The sequence below is a fragment of the Ursus americanus genome, chromosome 4 (assembly GCF_024610735.1).
Source record: "Ursus americanus isolate L20-20 chromosome 4, mUrsAme1.1.p, whole genome shotgun sequence".
Classification (NCBI taxonomy): Eukaryota; Metazoa; Chordata; class Mammalia; order Carnivora; family Ursidae; genus Ursus; species Ursus americanus.
In genome coordinates, this window is record NC_142130.1 from 38,844,539 (window position 1) to 38,867,076 (window position 22,538).

At 38.5% G+C, this 22,538-nt stretch overlaps 1 long non-coding RNA gene across 1 annotated transcript in view; it reads left to right on the forward strand.

Annotated features, from left to right (window-relative positions):
• The first annotated feature begins 8,509 nt into the window (after positions 1-8,509).
• The window catches only part of LOC148110238 (uncharacterized), an 80,848-nt gene continuing 66,819 nt past the window's right edge, over positions 8,510-22,538 (forward strand). Inside the window, exon 1 of the long non-coding RNA XR_015724100.1 lies at positions 8,510-8,586. This is a non-coding gene — a long non-coding RNA (uncharacterized LOC148110238). The remainder of the gene's footprint in view (positions 8,587-22,538) is intronic.

A 22,538-nucleotide genomic window follows, 5' to 3' on the forward strand; every position in this document is an offset into this window, starting at 1 on the left:
GGACCATTATATATATGCATGTTTAGCCATGAGAATAAAACCTCTCAGCTAAAAGGCATTTGGGGTCATCTAGTCAAACCTTTTTGTTTTACAGACAAGGAGAAGAGTAAATTGCTTAGATCAAATAGCTAGTTACTTGCAGAAATAAGATTAGAGTCAAAAGGGGCTAACACTAGCTCAGTACATTGTTATATCAGATTCAGTGGTCAGGGAAGAATTTGGATGAATGAATGCTATGCAAAAAATAAAGCAATAATAAAAAGATAAATAATAGGAAGACTCTCCCATTGCTCATAGAAATACAGTTTAGCTAGAAGAAAAGGAAACCCACACTAAAAAATATCTGCTTATAAATGGAGTAGGACATAAAATTTAATGTCAATTAAAATAGTTTCTTAGGGTGAACTCATTTTAAATCTATCCTCAAGAAGAAAACTAAAGCCTATAAATCTAAACATTGAGAAATAATAAAGCAACTATTGACCTAAAGAATGCAAACGAGCATGGAAGAATTTGAGCATTTGCACATCATCAAGTAAAAACATTATTTATCTGCAACTACTGTAATTAGCAAATATGTATTAGCAAAGGAGCTATTTTTGAAGAATGATTGAATAAACACTTCAAGGTTGGAAAGGACAATATTAAATTATGCTTGGACATAAAATCTCTGGATTGAACATTATGTACCAACCCCCATGTGTCTATTATGACATAAACAAAGAGGAGGGGGGACTCAGTGATGTAGAGAAATTAAAGAGAAGGGTACCTTCAGATAAACACCAAATAGCTAGTTTGGTATATATGCCTCCATAATGTGGTGTTTGCCTAGGTGTCTGGCCCCATCTTCTTCCATGTCTTTTTTGCTCTGTACTCTAACCATACCAAATTACCAAATTATTTAGAGTTCCCTGAATGTGTCTGTTCCACATTTTATCCCACGCCCAGCTTTTGCTCAGGATCCTCAGTTTGATTTTTTTTTTTCCCCTTTTTCATCTCCTTTCCTTTTATTCCTCATCCCATTGCTAAGCTTTGACTTGCTCCGAAGGATTCAGTTCCTACTTCCTCTGTCTTGTACCCCTGCTCTGTCCCACTATTTGGATCAATTATCCTTCCATTTGGCCACATGGTATCCAGAGCACATAAGCTCCTCTCATGCCATTTCTTAATGCTGATCTATAAATTTCCTGGTAGCTTCTTGGTCTCATCTATTGCAGTCTACACTCTTAAACATGGGGACTGCTTCTTACTCTTTTTGGCATCTTTAAGTTTGGAGCACTTAGTTGCATTCAATAAGTGTTTGTTGAATAAACAATCAGACATCCTCATCCCTGTGCCCAAAGAGGAGTTTGTAATGGAGCTGGTCATAAGATGGGAGTGAATGGATGTAATCATTAGTTGTAGATTACTTGACCCCACAGTAGAGAGGCTAAGTGTCTGGGATTATTTATTTCTCTGAATAAAGTAGTCTTGGTTGTAATTGGGTTTAATAACAATGTGATCAAAATGGAAAAAAATAGACACCAGCATTCTAATTAGATGATTGAAGTGGAATATATTCTCATGTGCCCAAGGGCCCACTTTTTAAATCTTCTGAAATGCAGAGAAGCAGTTTTCTTCCCATGCCATTGAGCTTATTACTAAATCATGTGTGGAGTAATCTCTCAGGCACCTGCCTTGGGACCTGTCATAAACTCTAGAGAGCTCACTGCAGTATATAGGATTCAGGCAGCTTTTGATAATGTTATATAATATGGTACTCATTATCCTTCCAATGGAATTGATGACACAGAAAGATGAGAAAAAAGCAAGATGAAACAACAACAAAAAAATAAAGCTAAGGGAAAAGCCGAACAAAGTTCACTTTTCCAGAGGCAGCATATAGCCCTTGAATGGGGCCACGAATTACATCTAAAGGTGAGTAGCAAAAATCTGGTGGGAAAAGCCCATCCCACTATACCACAGAGGAAGCTGGAACCCTTATCTAAAGTCTTACCTAAAAAGAATGAGAAAAGAATAATATAGTAAGTGTCCATCCAGAAGCTTACTCAGAAGGGCTCCATAGAACATGAACAAGGCTCAATATTTCCATATAATATTCCACATCATTTGTCAGAAACTCATCATCATCACATGCCTTAAAATACCCTTGATAACTTTTTATTGTATATGGACATTAATAAGCAAAAAAAGCACCCTATTTATTTTTAAGAGTTTGAACTACTACCCAAGTGTTTGTTAATCAATTGTATATCTTCTTTTATAAATTGTAAATTTGCTGTTTTCCTAGTATGGACTTTTTGTTTTTCTTAGCGATTTGAATAAATTCTTTATTTAATAAAGTTATTACTCCATTGCTTAAATTTTCCTATTTGAAAAAATTAAATGTGTATCAAAAGAACATTTTAAAATAATTTATCCATGTATCTAGCAAATATTAATTGAGCACATATGTGCTGGGCACAGTTCTAGGCATTGGGGATATATCAGAAAATGAAACAGACCAAATCCTTATACTTATGGAGCTTATATTCCTCTGTGTGTGTGTGTGTGTGTGTGTGTGTGTGTGTGTGTGTGTGTAAGTGGGTAGCATATAAACAGCAAACAGTATACACAGGTAAATCGTGTGGTATGTCAGAAGGTGATGTATGTGCTATTAAAAGAAAGAAAATCAGATCAAGAGTTGAGTTCTAGGGGTAGAGGTTCAGACTGCAACATTAAATAGGGTGGCTGGTGTTGCTTTTATTGATGGATGACATTTGAACAAAGACCTGAGGAAAACGGGAGAAATAGTCATGTAAGTATTTGGGTCAAGATAGTCTAGGTAGACAAAGCTACCTATGCAAGGGATCTGTAATAGGAGTATCCCTGGTGATCTTGAGGAATACCAAGGAAGCCTGTGTGCCCCTGGAACAAAATCAGGGAAATGAGAATTTTAAGAGATGAGGTCAAAGAGAAAAGGAGATCGATCATGTAGGTCATTGTAAGGACTTTGGTTTTTCTTCTGAGTGAAATGGAAAGCAGTGTAGTCATATAATGCGGATTTTAGCCAAGTCCCTCTGATTGTGAGACTGAGAACAGACTGTGGAGAAGCATGGATAAGAGCAGGGAAACCTGGTAGGAGGCTCGCAATCGTTTCTAACTGTTGCATAAATGGTGGCTTAGAACAGCACAGGTGTATTTTCTTATAGTCCTGGAGGCCAGAAATCTGAAATGGGTCTTACTGGGCTGGAATCAAGGATTTGGCAGGACAGCATTTCTTCTGGAGGCTGAAGGGGAGAAGCTGTTCCCTGTGTTTTACAGCTTCTAGAGGCTGCCCACACTCCTTGGCTTGTGACCTTCTTCCAGAAATTAGGTCATGCTGACCTCTGCTTTCTTCATTGTATCTCCTTCTCTGATTCTGGCCCTCCTACCTTCCCCTCTTATTAAGTACTCTTGTTATCACCAGTCCCCCATGGACAATCCAGGTAAATCTCCCCGTCTTAAAATCTTTAATCACATCTGCAAAGCTCCTTTTGCCTTATAAGGTAACAAAACCCTAGGTTCTGGGGATCAGGACACCTTTTGTGGGGGAGGGGCATTACTTTGTTCATCACAAGGCTGTTAATGAAGGCAGAAGATGGTGGTGACTCTGACTAGGATGTTACAGAGAGGAGAGTGGGGAATAGTCAAATTTTAGATATTATTTTGAAATTAAAATAATATGGATTAAAATAATCCATTTCCTAATGGATTAGTTTTGAGGTGTGATGAAAGAGAGAAAGATGGGCCGAGAATGGTGCCAAGTATCCAAATCTTGATGATACAGTGCTCTGTGAGGGTAAGGGCTGTATCTGTCTTCTTTATTTCTGTATTTCCAAGGCCTAACTAGTATCATACTGTCCAGCACATAGTAATGCCCAGTAAATTTGCACCAACTCTAAAACTTTCTTATTGTAAAAAAATAAGCATGGTCAAGGAATACTAAAAAATAGAAAAGAAACAAAAAATCCCCAAACTTACAAAATTATTTTAACATTTTTTGTTCAAAATTTCATCATATGTAATCAGGCTTTTTTCTTTTTATGTTTTTGTGGTACCACTAAACCTGCCATTTCATGTCCTTAAACTTTGTTTTTAAACGTTTTCCCATGTTTGTAGTCTTCACTGATAATACTTTGATAATTTTTATTCTATTTCTTTCAGTGGATGTTTTATAATTGAAATAATTCCCTTATTGTTGAACATTCAGATAGTTTTAGCATTTTCGCTGATATAAGACCATAATTAATATATTCCTTGCATATTTTGTACCATATTTTATTCTTAGGTTAGATCCAGAAGTAGGGTGATTGACAGAAAGTATGACATTTTTTCATAAATTTTGGTGCAGAGTGCCAACTTGTTTACAGAAGAGTTGTTCTAATTTCTATTGTCAAAACCAGTGTCTGAATATACAAGCATCTGTGGATTCTCCCCAGTAATAAGTACCATCACAATAAGAATAAGGAAAAATATTTTCCTTCAGTAGTTGAAAAATAGCATCTTATATTTTTAAAACCATTAATTCCTTTTCCTTTTTCAACCAGCCATAATTTCTCTTTTGTGAATTATCTTTTCATATGTCTCTTATATTACCTATCTTTTTCTTATTGGTATAGCTGACCTCCTCAGTTATAAAGGGTCTGTCCATAAAATATATTTTTAATAAAAGTAATTATAAATCAGGAAAGAAGTATTAAAATATCTGAAGGACAACAAAGTTATAGATGGACACAATAAGAACATGGGAAATAACGGACACAATAAGAACATAGTAAACACAATAAGAAGGCCAGACATGGGGCCAGGCTACATCCAAACAGGTTTGAGACCCCTGGTCAGCAAGCTGGTCTTCTCCCAAAGACACTTTCTCTGCATATCTGTTTGAAACATCTACATGGGTCAATACAAAACATCCAAGACAGAAACAAGTTTTCAAAGGAATGCTTTTCTAATAAAACTTCCAAATAGATGGGAAGGAAGAAAAAAAAATTAGAAAGCTGATTTTAAATGAATATATACCACATTTTACTTCATTTTTCTTGGAAAGTAATTCAAATGAAATTGGATAACCACAAGTCCTAAATAATAAAAGTTATTCACAGAACTGTCCCATGGATGCCATGGGACAAGTACTGTCTCCACTTCTCTCTCCGGAGTCTTCAATTAGTATCTGCAGGAGTGAGCAGTACATTAATATATCTTGAAAGGATGCTGTATTAGGCAATGTTGTAAACATGGATAATGACTTAGAAACTACTTATCTGGAACTTGAAAAGGTTACAAATATGGACTCAAATCAAAATGAGATTAAAGTGGGAGAATATAAACCAGTACATCTGGGAAGAAATTGAACCAGATTCATAGTACTCCTGAGAAATCTGGTAAGTGATAATGTTAGAAGACAGAACAAGTGGGTAGCTAAATAAAAATGAAGTTACAATACAACATTGGGATAAAAAAGGTCAATGTGATTTGAACTACATAAAGAAAATTTTTCAAAAGCAAAGGAGCAAATGAAATGGGAAGGAATAATCAAATCTATTCTTAAAATTTTGGGGCAGCTAGTCTATGAAACGTGTTTAGTTCATCAAGCCAACTATGGTAGTTAGAAAATGGAAGAAGGCTTTAAAAACAAATCGGTTTATGAAACAACCCGAAGTGCTCCACAGACACAACACAAAGTATGTTGTTTTGTGCAGCCTGTCCTAGTTTGTGATTATTTGTTTAAACTCTGCAACTTTTCCCCACTCCCTTTCCCAGCCTCATTTTCATTGCCATTGTCCTTATCCAGGCTCTCATCCTTTCTGGCTTGGCTTATCACCACTTAGCTGGTCTGCCAGTTTTTGCTCATGTTATTGCTTTAGACTAAAAATCTCTTACTACTGTCTCAACCTAAAAAATCCATGCTCATTCTTCAACCTCAGTTTAAATATCTCTTTGCTCGCCTTTATGGATTGCTGCCCCCTCCACCAAATTAGATGTAATTGTTTCTCACTTGTAGCTATACTACTTGTATTTATTGTGTTAGTTAATTAATTACATCCTTTTCTCCCAATAAATTTGAAGCTTCTTTAGAGCAGGAAGCAATTTTCATTCATTTTCTTTCCTCTGTTTTTGGTAACAACTAGCCACAAAATCTTACACAAAATATGCTTAATGCATATTTATTGAAATGAATCGAATGTCAAAAACTACATCATAATTTCTAGAAATGAGGCTCAGCCTTGCCAACAAGTGACTTGAGAGGGAGCTGGTCTATGAGTTCGGGTCATAAGACCCAGAGGCCAGGCATAACCACAAGGACAGGGAGAGGAAACTTTTTACAGTGAGTGTTATTTTCCAAGTCCCTGAAGTCATTCTGGTGTGATGCAGACAACGTTAACCCCATCTTACAGATGAAAAAGTTCAGATAAGAAATGTAACTAGAAAGTTGTAGGCCTGATTTGAAACTTGATCTGCCCAATCCCAGTATTCGTGGTTTAATTTTAGTTTATTTATCTATTTTTGCTTTCTATTATACAATATTGCCTCTGGCATCATAACTTTTGAACACGAATATCACCACAGACAATGAAACTAGTTACAACTAGTTCAGTCAACCTGGCATTGTAATATTTATAAACTGTTAAGCTTTCCTACTATCTCTTACATTTCTTCTAGTACATAATTTCTCACAGTGTGCTTTAGTGTGTGTGTGTGTGTGTGTGTGTGTGTGTGTGTGTGTGTTTCAGGGGGGAGGGTGAGGAGTCTAGGGACTGAAACTCATCAAGTAGTAACAAACTAAAAATTAGCATTTCTTTTATTAGCCATATCTCTCCAAGTTTACCTGCTAGATATAGCTCACAGTGAAGCTAAAAGATTGAACTGAATTACATTCACTGATTGGTAAATTTTAAAATATGTCAGGTCTGTATCAATGGGAATTCTCATCATTCTAGCCATCTTAAGGGACGTGTGCCATTATAGAAAACAAGGAATGTCTACGATACCAAATGTGATGATTTATATAAAAAGAAAAAGTTGAATTAAGGATAACAACAGAAAAAATTGTGGCAAGAATTTCCCATTGCTCCAGGAAATCACATATTTATGATCCAGGCAAGATTTTTGGCTGCCATGTTACCACGGAGTCCCATTTCTGTTGGGATAAGCCTCTAGAAAAGCTTTGTGTTTTAACTTTCTAGGACTTTTCTTAAGAATCTCATCAAACAATGAGTAGAAAGGACTCTGTCTTCCACAGCTTCACATATCAACACCAGAGAAAGACAAACAGATAATCCTTATGTCTATCTTAAATGCTAGCAAAAGATAACTCATTTATCTAACATGTGTAGGTAAGTATCTATTATGTGTCATGTCCTGTTCGAGGAACTTAGGGATAGAGTATTAAATAAAACAGATGTAATGACTTCTTTCATGAAGTTCAAATACGGTCTAGTATAGTTGTTTGTTTCTTTTAAAAGAGAGAGTGAACATGCATGCACAGCGGGGCGGGGCATAAGGAATCTAAAGCAGGTGCCGTGCTGACACGCAGTGCAGAGCCGGATGCGGGGCTCAATCTCACAATCCTGAGATCATGACATGAACCAGAATCATGAGTCCATCACTTAACCGACTGAGCCATCCAGGTGCCCTTCTAGTATAGTGTTTTTAAAACTGTGTGTTGGAGCCCAACAATAGACTGTGAAAGTAATTTGATGAATTTTGACGGCCTTAAAAAAAAAAAATAGAATAGGTAAGAGCTTATTAGCAGTGCATAAAAATGATGACTATTGTTTTATGTCTTTTATTTCAATCATATGAGTATGCATATATATTTGTTTACTGTATTTCTTTCTATGAGTTATAGGAAAAAATAGAAAAGCTTTTTTTTTTTCCTGGTGAAATTTATAGCTTACAAAGTTAATTATAGTGATTGGCACTTAAGTGATGCTTTCAATGAGATAGACCCAATTCCTGTGTGTTATATGAAAAAAAAAAGCACACTTAATTGTCACCAGAACCCTATGAGGTAGGTACTGTTATTATTAAAGCTTTAAAGTTGAGGAAACTGAGAAAGAGAGGTTTAAGTCCCAAGGTCTCATATCTAAATAGTAGGAGAAATGAGATCTGAGCTGGGACAGTCTGACTTCAGAGACTATCCCCTTAATTACTTTATTACACTCGCTTGCTTATGTAATGAAACACTTGGATGCAATATTAAGAGGCAGGACCTGCCTCAAAAGAAGTGTATTTTGCATTGCAGGCTGGATGGATGAGATAATCTGTCCTATTCTGGATTCATATGTATGTACTTGGGGGTGTTGGGTGATGAGAGTGGCTGTGGGCCAGCATACAATTGATAGTGGAGCAAGATAGGAATATCCCAGCTTGTACCTAAGCCATGAGCACTGGCAATATTTAAGAGAGCTGGTGCAAGAGCGGGCCGGGTCCTACGCACCTTCAGAGCTGAGCCCCGGCCGGTTACGGCGCAGGCGCAGTGGGGCCTGATTCGCCGTGCCGCCATGCCGACTGTCAGCGTGAAGCTGGATCTGCTCTTCCAAGCCCTGGGTCGGACCTACAGTAAGTGCCGGCCCCATAGCCTGGGTTTGTGCCTCTCCTCAGAGGCCGGGACCCCTTTCAAAACGGCTTCGAGGTAACATTCATGCTGCTCGCTCGGCAGGTTTTGGCCACGGGGGTCCGGGTATAGACCGCGATGGCTGGCTGTCGGAGCGGCGGGGCGGGGCTGAAGTAAAGTAGCCTCTGGCAACCAGTAAAAAAGGAAAAAAAAAAAAAAAAAAAAAAAGGATGGGATATAGAGTTTATGGGAGCTCTTGGGAGTCAGGACTGAAGACTCACATACAAAAGGACGAATTGATAGAAACTCAAGAGTGTGGTCAAGTTTCAATGCCCTGTCGTTAGAAAAGAGTAGTTGCAAGTGGAGCTCAGTATCTTATCTGTTCACTCGGGTCAACCCTCCTACCCAGGGCTTTGGTTCTAATCATTGTATTGCCGGTAACCTCAGGCCGCATGCCGCATCTGTGCTGTAGTGCTGTGTTGTTATTGTTGCTGCCACTGCCATCGTCATCATCATCACCACCACCATCTTCAGATCTGTGTCTGAAGGAGAGAGTCTTACAAATAAAGATGGTGAAACGACTTGATTAAAAATTCAGTGAGGTGTGGGGAGCACGTGCTCTCAAACTTTCATGTACGTAAGGATCCTCTGGGAAGCATGAGAAATACAGAGTCGTGACCGTATTGTCAGCGACTTTGAGTCCGTGTGCAGTGGGGCATTGGTAATAAATGAACATAGTTCTTTTGAGGAAAAGCTAGTATGGTATGGAAAAGAACACAGAGGTGGGGAAAGGACATTCTGGCAGGAGACCCCTGTCAGCACTGTCACACAGAGGCCTGAGTCACTGCCATCACTGTGGCAGGGGGGCGGAAGTGGTCTGTTGTAGTGTGGCAGCTTTGTCCCCGGAGAGCTGCTTCCTCAGGGTATGCTCATGGCGCAGTGTAACACCAGGAGTTTGGTGGGGATGTGCTGGGAAAGACTTTGAGAGCAGCTGACATTCACAGTAGTGACCTGAAAATAGAGTGTTTGTATTTGCCAAGACCTTATTCATTATTTGCTTTGGTTTAATCTTCAGAATAATGTGACTTGGAAAACGTGTCAAAAATACCCTATGATTTGTAGGCAAGATATATTTTATGATTACAAGGAGAAAAAGTAAAGAACAGGTAAAAGGAGAGGGAAATGTAATTTAAGGGCAGATCTTATAACACTGCCCCAATTTTAGGTTCTTAAATATCTCAAACTGTGTTTGAGGTGATTGTGAGTTCTTAAAACTTGATCAATAATTCCCACATCAGACAGGCTATCTCATATCTATGATTAGAATGACCACAACTACCTCAGAATATCCTCACATCTTCATTGAGGTTTCCACATTGCAAAGCATTCTGAATAATATCTCAGGTGGATCTTATGTGGTCTTATAGGTTAGTGGTGAGAGAAGAAGAAGGGAATGAGGGAAAGAAATAGGAAAAACAACAGAGAATATAAAGGGTGAATGCTTTAGGACAAAAAATTATCCCAGCAAATAGAAATCTGGGAATATATTTATTATCATCCATGTCTTTCCTTCCTTTGCATTCATAATATATTTGAAAATGTCCATCTTTTATCTCTTAAAAGTTGGCTTTGATTAGAACAGATCATTGGTTGTTGTCAGGACCTGAGTTTATGCAAATAGTCCTGGGTTGCTTTTCCCTCGTGAGTAGCATTAGAACAGGATGTCTCCACTTCAGCATTGTTGCCATTTTGGGCCATACACTTCTTTGTTCTTGTTGGGGAGTGGTGCCGGATTGTAGGATGTTTAAGGGTCTCCCCGGCCACTACTCATTACTTGTAATTAGCAACTTTCCCCCAATTGTGACCATTCAGAATCTCTCCAGACATTACCAAATGGTCCTTTGGGGGAAAGAATTGCCTGCAGTGAAGAACCACTGCCTTACAGGGTGACCAGTAACCCAGCTACCCCTCTCTTTTCCATGGTATGGCACCAAGGCAGTTGCCTCCCATGAAGGCTGCCACTGCTTCCTTAGAAATACAGTTGACCCTTGAACAACACGGGGGTAAAGGGTGCGTACCCCACTGTGCAGTTGGAAAAACCATGAATAACTTGATTTCTTAGAAATGTAACTAGTCACAACCTCTGTTGACTGGAAGCCTTACTGATAATATAGTCAGTTAACATGTATTTTGTATGTTATGTGTATTATATACTGTATTCTTACAATAAATAAGCAAAACAAATGAAAATATATTTTTTAAGATTTTATTTATTTATTTAGAGAGAGTGTTAGCGGGGGGAGGGACAGAGGGGGAAGAAGAGAGAGAATCTCAGCGCAGAGGCCAATGCGGAGCTCGATCTCAGGACCCTGCGCCAAAATCATGAGTCAGACACTTAACTGACTGAGCCACCCAGGAGCCCCAAAAGAAAATATTATTAAGGAAATCATAAGTCAGAGAAAATACATTTACAGTGCTATATTGTATTTATCAAAATCTGTGTGTAAGTGGACTCACGCAGTTCAAACCTGTGTTGCTGAGGGGTCAACTATATTCCCATGGCACTTCACACCTAAGGTTTACTTATCTCAGCTCCTGCTACTTGACATTGTTAGTTTATCTTTGGCCACTGGCAAAGTTCCTAAGCAATTCAAAAGTAACTGTTGTTTCAGTGTGGCTGAAAACATTGCCTCCAGATCTGAGTGTTAGTCATTATCCTCCCAAGGCCCAGTACTTCCTGATAGTTTCTCATTTCTTATGTGTGCATTTTACTGATTTGGGAACAACTTTAGGGTTGATGACATTTGAAATCTAATAAAGTCAGTCAGGTCTGGAAGCTGCTTCGCCTGTAGAAATGCCTCTCTTCTTACCATCAGTGTGTTGCTGCTCTCCAGGTCATGACGCTCCTGTTCTTCCTGAAGTGTTCCTTCATTCTGACCAGCCCGATGCTTTATAAGTCTTGTCTTAATGTTGCTCAGTCTGAATGAGATACATGATTTCCTTTCTTCCTCGTAAAGATTGTAATGACTTGCATTAACTGGAGGATTTCGTGATTTTTTTTCATAGGTGTTACTTTGACCTTCCTGATTTGATTGTTGCTGAATTAGTGAAGCCTCAGTACTAGATAATGATTGATTTATGTGCGAGTTTATAAATGTATTCTGTAGCTCACGTAGATGAAAATGTACCTGGTTAAGGCAGTTCGTGGGAAGAAGAGGTGAACTACTCTTGAGGTTTGCTTGTGACAAAGATTCTCTCCCTGACCCAATTCTAGATAGCATCCTCTGAGTCCTTTTTCAGCTAGATCCCATGCTTGGGCTTTGTTCTTCAGAGCCGAAAGGTCCCAAGAATCCTGCTAAATCAATTTAAGGAGAATCCCTTCCCCTCAGTATCTGGATATCTGATCAAATCCCCCCTCCCCCGAAGTGATACCTCATCTCTCCGGACTGCCTTCATCTGGAATCCCCACTCCCATCTTCCCTCTTAATAATCTTCCGTGTACCCACTCTCCCCCCCTTCCCCAACGTATTCCCAGGCTATGGATCCCCGCTCGTCCTTATTGCCTTTGGAATTGAGCCTAGCTCTGCTCTGAGGTGTTTTTTCCCCCTACTGCATTAGTTTCTGAATAAAATCTGTTTTTACTGTTTTAACTACTATCTAGTTCTGGTTGTCTCCAGGACCTATTCAAGCACCAAAAACTTGCTACAGTTGCCAGCTAGGGTCCCATGTTTGTTTCTAACAGTGCCTTGAAGAGTTCTTTTGCTCAAGCCTTTATAAAGAGTACAGAAGGGTTGATAGAGTAAGTCACCACAGTCTAAGCTAAATCTGTGAAAATATGTCGTGCTTATTAATGTTCACGGATGATGGAAGGGAGGAAAGTCTACCCAAAGGCTTTCTATGATTTAGAGACCAAGTAGCTTCAAGGGAAGAAACTGACTCTGAGATAAGGGAAGGAAGTGGAGGCTGGCAGGCTCAGTGTGAGGCTAATGAGCCCTCACAAATGGGGAGTGGAAGGGACATTTGGAGGAACAGTGAAGGATTACTCAGTCCTTTCATTCTCCCTGAGACATGTGCCAGGTGATATTAAAATTAAAAATGATACTTCTCTGATCTCTGTGAGACACTAAGATACCAAAGTAGGACCGCTTTTTGCCTTATAAATAAACTGGAGTGAAAGAAATTGGTCAAAGCAGAGTCTGGTACTTACACATTTGGAAGGAAATTCTTTAAGAAAAGAATACAAAAATAGGTACACGGTTTAGACAGAGATGGTGCACATGAAGGGACCTCAAACCCAAGCTTCATCAGCTTCATGATAAGTAAGACTCTGGGTTGAAGGGCATGCTTTTCCTTCCTCCCTCAAGTTGGCTATTAAAGGATCTGAAATGAAAGATATGATGCAGGGAGTGAAGAATCTCACTAGCATGGTGATTTAGTGCCAGGAGCAGAGATGAGTCGTGTTGAGTGAAGGACAGAATGGCCAAGGAATGACATGTCCCCTCCTCCAGCAATTGGGCCCCTCCCAGCTATCACTGGGAGTAGTCGAGGAGAAGATTCCACCAAGATCTAGGAGAGCTGTATTTATGAGTAAGACACGCTAGTAACAGAATTTCCAGAGTCAAGAGGAATGAAATCGGGGTTCCCATTCAGTAATAGAGTTGGCAAGGCTGAGCCAGAGTAGCCCCATGTCGTTATTTGTGTTATGACCCTTTTGTAGGGGTGCGACCCAGGAAAAGATGTGTTACACGAATAGGGCTGAACCTTCCTCAAAAAATGAGGGAAGATTTAAGTTCTTTGCTATGGAGTTAGACTAGGAAACCTTTATGCCAAACACAATAGATACACTCAATTACCTCCAAATTAACTGAAATTCTCGATTCCTTTGGTGAAACGTTCCGAATGGTGCCTGTAGTAGGCTTGATGCTTACAGCTAGCTTGTTTTTTTTTAGGGTGCTCAAGCACACCTGCCTCTAGCAGTCGATTTGTGTCACAAGCAAGGGTCAGTTCTGTTTATTCTCAGAACTGTTGTTTTACTTTATTGTATTTGAATAACTTAAATAATACCCAAACCAATTAAGTATAAATATGAAAAGAAAGAGACTGCTATTCATTCTATGGAACCTGAGTTAAATACTTAGGTAAGAACTGACAAAGGAGAGTCACTATGAATGTGTAGACATAGGATGGGCAAGACAAAAGATAGAAGAGGAATGTAAAACTCAGGGAGGATTTTGCATTCAGTTTGCTTTACAAGTACATTTAATTAAGTTCTTGTTTCACTTTAAAGGCACCAAAGTGGGGGAAAAATAAGACAGTGCCAATGGCTGTGGTTTATGAAAGAACTGGGACCCAGAATGTCATCAGCTCTGGTGCTATGTAAAAATATTGTATTTGCATGTGCACTTACATATTTTTAAATGAAAATGAAGTGTATAATATACATATGCTTCAGTATTTTAATGCCTGCTGCTTTAAATGACTTTTTCGAATAACTGACCAAGAACAAGTCTACTTGCAAAACAATATAAAGTGAAATTCTGACATTAGTTCCCAGTTCCTCCTCATTAGGACTTGATATGATTAGTGATTAGTGAGGTGTCAGTGTTGCCAGAGGAATCTTTCCTGTTTGAAGCTTTGTGGATCTCCTCTTGTCACCATGTTTGGATAAACCTCTTCTGCTGCACTAATATGGAAATGGCCACTTCCTTTTGTCAAGGGCTTCAATAAAACTTGTGTCAGAATCCCCAGCACTGCCCGAGTTTGCATATGAAATGGCAATGTTCTTGCTAATTGATTTATAACAATTGTTAATACGCTCTGCAAAATGCCTGCTGCAGTCACTAGTTACCCAAGAATAGCTTCTGTCCCTGTTTGCTGGTCCCTGGAGCTGCTTCTCTGTGGGTACTTTTGCCTGCTGGCTATGTGTGGTGCCCATTACCTATTTCTGCTATTTCTGATGGGATAGGATGATTTAAACTCTTTAAACTTTTGAGGGAAGAGTCATCAAACCATTAAGTTTGATTTTCAAAATGGACTTCTCATTGGATCATATGATACACGAGGAACATAAAGAATGGTAATGTTGAGAAAGCTATTTTGTATCCTGAAAAGTTGGAAATTCAGGAAATATGTGTTTTCTCTTGGGAATTGATGTCCTGAGTATGATATGGTCCTCCAAGGTAGGGAAACTTACATAGACATCTGTGAGAACCATTTACTTCTGAATGTTTAAGAGATATTTAAGGACTGTTAAAACTGGGGAAATTCAAAATAAAGAAGAAACTGCTTTAGAGAAACTAGGCAGAAAAACATGTGAAGAATTTAGAGAGGAAAGAAAATGACTGACTTAGGTCCGACAGGCAGAATATTTATGTATTGATCAGGGGGCACAGCCATGACAGACAGATTAAAGGAGAATTTCACAGGTGCCAGCCTGAGAGTTGTATGTGTAGGAAAAAAAGAAAGGCTAATTGATTGGACTCACCACCTTTAAGGTGAAATCTACAAATGAAATTGATTTGGAGTAGATATTATAGGGAGATATTTTACCTGGAATTGAGCTCAGACAAAAACACTTTTTGTCTTTAGTCACCATTAGAACTGAGAGGTAACTCTTTAGGACCCAAACAATTGTGAGACAAGGTGACTAAGTTGCACTAAATGTATAAATAGGAAGGGCAAACTGACCCGAGAATTATCTCAATAGGAATAAAATAACCTGGGGATAGTAACATATGCAGAATCCCAATAAAAAGCCTTGGGATCACCATCATCATCATCATCATTTTTTTCGTTAAGTGCCTGCAATGCTGTTTGTTTGTTTGTTTGTTTTTCTGGAGAAGACTGGTTCTTCATTGAACACATCTTTCTCTTGTACTGTCCTAGAAAACCGTTTTTCGTGATAGAGATGGACCCATTATATAGTTTTTTAGCCCACATGACAAAGGCTGTTCATATATGATGACATTACTGAAACAGGCAGTATCGATTCAGATTTACCACGAACGTCAGGAGACAAAGAATCTTCATTTTCCCTCTTCCTATCCCGAAGACTACAAATTTTCTGAAATGTGGCAAGATGTAGGTTCTGAATGAAAAAATCCTGATCTGATAACGAGCTTTCTGAGTGTTGACATTATTTATCAGTCAGAGACCCAGTTTGAGGGACATGGATTATCTCATGTTCAAGGGTTTGAGTTCTTTGCTACTCTGGACACAAAGTGAAAAAATTTGGATGGAGATAAAAGTGTGCTAGCCACGTGATCTTTAGTCATTGTCAGGAATGTTTTTTGAGTTATTTCTGAAAATTTTTATTTCTTTTGATTTCAAGTCAGCTACTAAGAAAGACTGACCTTTTATGTTTTTATGTTTATATTTCTGTAGCTAAGGGATATGTAGATTCTTTACATGTCTAGTTTCAACTTGACAAATCTCCTGAACTTTATAGTCTCTGCTCCCATTATCTGACATAATTTTATGAGATCTAAATTCTAGAACTGTCTATGACTAACAAAGTTTCACCTCTTGGACATGTAGATTTGCAAGATTATTTTTTTTGGGGGGGGGGCACTCTTAAAGGGATAGCTTTCTGAATGAAAGAGGAAAGAAGAACATACCTGGTCTAATTGATTCATTTGTGAAGATTCCCTGATAGAATTAAAAGCAACTTAGAAGGAAATGCAAGGTGGAACTTTCTTTGCATCTTAACATGGTGTCATGGATAGCTATCATTCATTAATTAATTGGCCTCATTCTTCTTATCATCCTCTTATATGTGCAACGAGTGACCATCTTTATTTTCTTAGGAACTTCGGTATAATTCTTTTTGCTATTTTACCCCAATTTAGAATAGTGAAATGAAAGGGCTAATGATGTGGAACTGGAGTCAAGACATTTTTATTCTATAAGCAATCTTCCTTTTTAAGTTTAGTTTTCCAGAGACAATTATTCTGGAACTACATCACCCATCTCCTCTTCACATTAATCAGGATTATTCATTAAACAATGGCTTCCAAAAATTATGATCTAAGTTTTGGCATGATTTCTGCTAAATAACAGGAGTCTTAGAATAGAATAGATATTGGGGTGCCTGGGTGGCTCAGTTGGATGAACCTCTGACTCTTGATTTTAGCTCAAGTCTTGATCTCAGGGTCCTGGGATGGAGCCCCGCATCAGGTTCCCCGCTCAGCAGGGAGTCTGCTTGTCCCTCTCCCTCTCTCCTCTGCCCACCTGTGATCTTTCTCTCTGTCTCTTTCTGTCCTTCAAATGAATGAATAGATAAAAATTTGTTAAAAAGAATATAATAGGTACTATATATGTATACACACACACACTCACACATACATACATTATATATAGTATATATATACATACATTATATATACATACATACATTATATATATATTTTATATATATATAAAATATATCCCATATATATATATATATATATGGGATATATATCCCATATATATATATATATATATAATTACACTGGTCCCACATGTGCATTTTGGTAGGTGAGTCTGAAGGATATAACTGTGGGCTTTTGCTATGGTTTTGTGGACTTCCTCCACTCTTATAGAAGAGTCTAACTACTGATACAAGTATTAAGCTAGTTCTTTTTTTTTAAGACTTAATTTTTTTAGAGTTGTTTTAGACTTACAAAAAAATTGAAAGGAAGTTATAGCAATGTCCCATATAACCTCTCTCTGGCTTCACACATACACAACCTCCCCTATTCTTCTTCTTCTTCTTTTTTTTTTAAGTAGGCTCCAAGTCCAGCGGGAGCCCAACATGGACTTGAACTTACAATCCTGAGATCAAGACCTGAGCAGAGATCAAGAGTTGGACACTTAACTGACTGAGCCACCCAGCTACTCCATCACTCACTAGAGTGGACATTGTTTGCCAAGGATGAACCTACATTGACACATCATAATCGCCCCAAGTCCATAGTGTACCTTAGGGTTCACTCTTGGTGTTGTATATTCTATGGGTTTTGTTAAATGTATAATGACATATATCCATCATTATAATATTATACAAAGTATTTCATGGCCTTAAAACATTCTCCGTACTCTGCTTACTTATTTCTGCCTCCCTCCCCACCGCTGGCAACCACTGATTTTTACCATCTCCATAGTTTTGCCTTTTCCAGAATGTCATATAGCTGGGGACATATAATATGTAGCCTTTTCAGATTGACATTTTGTTTAGTAATATGCATTTAAGGTTCTTCCATGTCTTCTCATAACTTGATACCTCATTTATTTTAGTGCTAAATAATATTCCGGTGTCTATATGTACCACAGTTTTTTATCCATTCACTCACTGAAGTACGTTTTGGTTGCTTCCAAGTTTTGGCAGTTATGAATAAAACTGCTATAACATTTGTGTGCAGGTTTTTGTGTGGACATAAACATTTAACTCCTTTCGATAAATACCAAGGAGTGTGATTGCTGGATCATATGGCAAGAGTATGTTTTGTTTTGTAAGAAATCTCCAAACTGTCTTCCAGAGTGGCTGTACCATTTTGCATTCCCACAAGCAAGGTATGAGAGTTCCTGTTGCTCCACTTCTTTGCCAGCATTGAGTCTTGTCAGTATTGTGTATAATGATATTTCATGGTTGTTTTTATTTGCATTTCCCTGAATACATGTGATGTGGAGCATCTTTTTATATGCTTATTTGTCATCTGAAATTTTGTTTGGTGAAGTGTCAAAGTCTTTGACCCATTTTTTTAATGAGTTGTTTGTTTCTTGTTGTTTTAAGAGTTCTTTGTATATTCTGATCTTGCTGTCTGTTCAAACTGTGTTTTTGCCTTTTGGTATGCCTTTAAATTTTTTCTTAATAGCTGTATGTAGTGTATTGGGTAAAGGAAACTGCCATCAAGGGGCCTTCAGTAATGTGGTGGTGAGATGTGGTGGGGGAGGGGAAGTGTTCTGTTGTCCTAAGTTTAAGTCTCAGCCTTTTGGTGAGCCAGTGCCTCTGGCCTGTCAACTTTACAAGTGTTTCTTAATTTTTTCCACCATTAGATAGGACAGGATGGCTAGACTGAGCCGGAGTTGAGTATTTCCCTTCTCTAGCAGGTTAGGCTCCGGTTAACTGGTTTCTCCTGAGGGCAGGCCTTATTAAGAGCAGAGTGCTCTGGAACATTTTGGAATAATTCCCTTCCCCCTGCTAGAAGCAGGAGAGGATATTACTGTGGGAAATGGTCCAGCTCCTGGAGGTAAATCTCGCAATGTTGTGGGGCCCTCCCATGGCTGGGTCTCTTGGAGTTTTTAATTCTCGGAGTTTTTACATTGAGCCTCCAGCAGTTTGCCAGTTTCAGTTAAGGTTTTCCCAACCCAGCAGTGGTTCCTGTGGAACTTTGAGCTAACAGGTCTGCCTTGGTCTGTGCCTCCCTGTATTCACCCGACTGTGTCTCCAGTCTTGGGAATAGCAGTTCTCCCTGTGCTCTCGCCTCTCTTATGGATCTGGAGGATTCGTTAGTTTTTAGTCTGTTCACTTTTTATTTGTTGTTAGGACAGAGTAGCAACTTCCAAACTTTTTAATATGTGTAACTGGAAACTGGAAATCTTTGTATGCTTCTTTTTAGCTAATATTAGGTTTGCTAACTATTGTCATCATCCACACTGACTTGGAGTCCAGGCCCCTGACTAGGGATCTGGATTCAGGAGAATTTTTCTTCCTTATAGTCATCAGAGTTAAAAGATAAACTGAGACATATTAAAATTTTAAGAGTTTATTTGAGCAAAAATTGTTTTGAATCTTGCAGCATCTAATCTAGCAGATAGAAAGGAGCTCTGAGGAGCAGTACAAAATGAGAGACTTTTATAGGCAAATGGGATGAGGAACAAGGAAGTTATATACAACAAAAAGCAGGTTGGTTATTGCAAATTTACTTTCCTTTGAAGGATGGCAAGGGTCTGTTAGGCAGATGTCCAGCTAGTACTGATCAGACAATTCCTGATGGACTAATTTAAGATTCCATTCCTGGGAGAGTCAGAAGTGTAATTAAGTTTTGTTTTGGTGGTGTTGGGCTTAGCATGAGCAAATCCAATTTGGCCTTGTTGTCTTGTTTCTACAGTTCCCCACTTTTGATCAGACTCAGCCTAACTGAGAATTGTGATCAAAATTTAAGTCATTAGTGCTACTTCCAGGTACTGCTCTGGAGTTCTTCTTCTTTTTTTTTTTTTTTCTGAATGTCTGTGTGATATTCATAGGTCACAATCTCAGGTTCATGTTCTTTAAGTTGGTGATTCTCTTCATTTCCTTTCTGATGTTCTAAGTCTTAGGTAGATCATTTTCTTGGTTGCTGATGGCCACAAATAGCCATTTAAAGCTTTTGAGAGAATACATTACACAAGAGGGATTACCATAATTCTTATAAGCAGGATAATTCCCAATATCTGGAATGCACTTTGGAGTCATGTTCCCCAAGATCCAAATCAGTCAGAATCAGGTAAGTCAGAGAAAGACCCCATTGAAGGAATCACTTTCTTAAGCCAACTGGCTTGCTCAGCTTGAGTCTCAACATCCCCAGAAGTGTTTATTCAAGTGCAGCAAGTGGTGTTGACTGTAGCACTAATACTTTCTCACTCAGCGAAAAGATAAGCAAGGGATAGCCTATTATTAAGAACAATTATGACCAGAGAGACTAGGGATTTTTGTTGGGTAGCTGTTGGCTTTAGCAGCAGATTCTGTAGTATCATTGAGTGAAGGAGAGTTTCTTGATCATAGCCTCATAAGTACTTAATCCTAGCAAGGGCAGTAGGAATCTGCCAGAGCAAGCTAATATTGAATCATGAATACCTCATGGTAATTCTCTTTTGAATCTATGGCTCAGAACTGGAAAGGTGACAGCTATGGAAGTTAATAAAATTTATGGGTCTATAGACCACGCTGGTGGTTTCTGGTTCTCCTTGTCCTGTGTCCCTCGTTTTTTAAAAAATATTTTATCTATCTATCTATCTGAGAGAGAGAGAGAGAGAGAGAGAGAGAGAGAGAGTGAGCATAAGTGTGGGGAGGGGCAGAAGGAGAAGGAGAGAGGGAATCTCAAGCAGGCTGCCCGCTGAGCATGGAGCCCACATGGGGCTCAATCTCATGATCCTGAGATCATGACCTAAGCTGAAATCAGGAGTCAGCCACTTAACTGACTGAGCCACCTGGGCACCCCTGGAAAGAAATATTCTTGATCTTGGGAGGAAGCAGTATATCTTGATGTCAACTACTTCTCTTCCAAGTCAATTTGATTTTGAGGTCTGCGGCATTTGCACAGGACCATATGCCAGGTGGAGCCTTCTTCTGTTGTGAAATATGCATGCAGGTTTTGACACCTTGTAATTTGGCAACAGTGTCAGTGGTCAAGAGTACCTGGTGTAGGGTTCTTTCCATGAGTCTTACTTTTGCAAAACCGTCAGAGTAAAACAATAATTGTCTGTAAATAACAGAAGACTTAAAAATGCTATGGTCAAAGATCTGATAAGAGTTCATTATAATGAAATTGACAAGGAAATTTGGTTATTGTTGTAACATACAATGTGTTAGATAATAGTTGGAATTATGGCTGATAACATTATAAGAGGACATATGAGATTTTTAGGAATTTCATACAATTTTTAGAAGACATATTAATAACACATTGATAAAAATATAACCTAAGAGGATTTATCATCACTTATTTGGCAATGTTGCCCATGTAATTTAACATACCAAGTAAACCTAATTAACTTAACATCTCTCTTTTACCAGGTGAAAGACAAATGCTTTGAGATTTTCTAGGGAGCCTCTGGGAGGTCTCAAAGCTACTTTTGAGGTAAAAAAAGACTTCATTTAGAGTTTCATTTGGGAAGTTGTCAAAATGTCAAAATGTTTGAACATTTGACTAAATAGGATCACAGATTATTATGAAAAAAATTAATTATCTATTTAACCAACGTGATGTAGAAAATTTTAAAGGCAAATACAGAAGGTTACATAGTTGTGAACAAAACTTAGCTCTTTTAATATTGAGAAGACTGGGTTTTCTTAAGTAATCAAAGACCTGAAAAAGATAACATGAAGTACAGTACATTAGTTTGGTAGTACACAAAATCTTTGCTTTCCAGATAGATTTTTTTTTAAAGATTTTATTTATTTATTTGAGAGAGGTAGAATGAGAAAGAGAGAGGGAGAGAGGGAGAGAGGGAGAGAGAGAGTGCCAGCAGAGGGAGAGGCAGAAGGAGAAGGAAAAGCAGACTCCCCAGTGAACAGGGAGCCTGATGCAGGGCTCACTCCCAGGACCCTGCGATCATGACCTGTGCCAAAGGCAGACGCTTAACTGATTGAGCCACCCAGGTGCCCCGGAATCCTTAATTTCTAGGGAAACAAAAAAAGTAATTTTGCAGTGTATTACACTAGCATTATGAGGATTGGCAAATTTATAAATATATTTTATAATTTCTTGAAGTATATTCTTGCTCATAGTAAATTTTTCAGTGTGGCACAAAACATGTTTCCTAATAGACCCAGATATCTTTAGTTCCTCTGTAAAGGGAAGCCAAAAGTGGATAAATCTATGTTCAGTAATTAATGCTTCTGTATTTTATTTAAATGACAGATATTCAGTGGTTATTTAGAACATTTTCATATAAGATAAAATACATCGCTGCTGGGGACCATTCTGGTCTCTTTTGGTTCCCTCTTCTGACACCAGAACTGTTAGAAGACAAACTGAGGCATATTAAAAATTTTAAGAATTTATTTCAACAAAAATCAGTTCAAGCTGGGCAGCAGCCACTCTAGCAGATACGAAGTCTTCTTCATCACTAAATTCTATAGGGAAAAAGAGAAGAGACCCCAGTGGCTCCTTAAGGACAATGAATTGGTTATTAAAAAGGGAGGGGTGATTCTGCATAATCCACATGTAGCACTCAATTGGCTCATGGTGATTGTCTTTTGGTTGGGCTGCAGTAA